Source organism: Leptonychotes weddellii, unplaced genomic scaffold (assembly GCF_054177405.1).
Source record: "Leptonychotes weddellii isolate Sample4059 unplaced genomic scaffold, ASM5417740v2 HiC_scaffold_24907, whole genome shotgun sequence".
Taxonomy (NCBI): Eukaryota; Metazoa; Chordata; class Mammalia; order Carnivora; family Phocidae; genus Leptonychotes; species Leptonychotes weddellii.
In genome coordinates, this window is record NW_027840155.1 from 628 (window position 1) to 2,221 (window position 1,594).

General features: G+C 37.6%; 1 pseudogene; it reads right to left on the minus strand.

Moving 5' to 3' along the window:
- Nucleotides 1–288: 288 nt before the first annotated feature.
- Nucleotides 289–415, minus strand: LOC145718903 (U2 spliceosomal RNA; annotated as a pseudogene).
- Nucleotides 416–1,594: the final 1,179 nt, after the last annotated feature.

The following is a 1,594-nucleotide window of genomic DNA, read 5'->3' on the forward strand; positions in this document are numbered from 1 at the left end:
ATCCCATTAAAAAACAGGGGCGCCTGGGTGGCTCAGTCAGGTAAGCATCTGGACTTTTGATTTCAGCTCAGATCTTGCTCTCAGGGTCGTGAATTCAAGCCTCACATTGGGCTCCACCCTGGGAGTAGAGCCTACTTAAAAAAAAAATAAAATAGGGGCGCCTGGGTGGCTCAGTCGTTAAGCGTCTGCCTTTGGCTCAGGTCATGATCCCCGGGTCCTGGGATTGAGCCCCGCATTGGACTCCCTATTCCGCAGGAAGCCTGCTTCTCCCTCTCCCACTCCCCTTGCTTGTGTTCCCTCTCTCGCTGTGTGTCTCTCTCTGTCAAGTAAATAAATTCTTTAAAAAGAATAAATAAATAAAATAAAATAACCATAACTTTTACACTTGATCTTAGCCAAAAGGCAGAGAAGCGATATAACCATAACTTTTACGTTCCTTTCTAGTCTTACCCATTCCATCCCCTTTCTCTCTGCTCGGAGATCCCCCTCCTGCAGGTTATAGGTTATATTGTTTCCTTGCTTTTCTTCACAGTTTTACTGTATATGTTTATAACTCCAAACAGTATTTGTTTACTTTTGCATATTTCTTAATTTTATATAAATGGAATTTACTATGTATTTTTTCTGTGACTTTCTTTTTTTTCTCAACATGGAAAGATTTATCTGCATTGCTGTGCATAGCTAGAACTCATTCTAGTATATAGTACTTTATTGGATGAATTACCATAGTTTATTCTACTGTTGGTAGGCCATTGGGTGTCTAGTTTTTTGCTATGATGACTACTGCTGTGCTGATTCTTGCATATATTCCTAATGCACATGGGTAAGAGTTTCATTGGAATACATTCCTAGGAGTGAAATAGTGAGTCATAGTATAGACACATTTGCGACTTTACTAGATAATGCCAAATTATTTCCAAAATGGTTGTACCAGTTTACACTGTAACTGTGACTTATGAGTTCTGTGCTCCACATCTTTGTCAATATATGCTATTCATGCCAATGTAAAAAAAATTCAGGCAGTATAAAAGTTTAAAAACTAATTTTTTCTCTAAAAAGTTCCACTCCACAAGATGTTTGATTTGAATACCAAAAGTTTTTCTACACGTATCCCAACATTTGTTGTGTGTTTACGTGTCTGTATGCACACACACAGTTTACACAGATTGTTTGACAACTTGCTTTTTCATTCATTAATACATGCTAAACATTTGGCAAATAGAGATTCACCCACTCAACCAATATTTATTGAGCATTTCCATGTGCCAGGCATTCTAGTCTCTTAGAATACATTCATGAACAAAGCAGCCACAGATCTTTGCCTTCATGGAGCTTACATTTTAGCAGGAGGAAATAGATGCTAAACAATATCATAAATACGTGAATGATATATTAGAAGGGATTGTGTGCTATAGGAATAGAAGAAGTAGGAAAGGGTAAGGGGAATTGGGGGGTGTTCTACCTCAGTTTCTTTTTTTTTTTTTAATTTTTTTATTCTTATATTATCCCCATACATTGCATCATTAGTTTTAGATGTAGTGTTCCATGATTCATTGTTTGTGCATAACACCCAGTGCTCCATGCAGAACGTGCC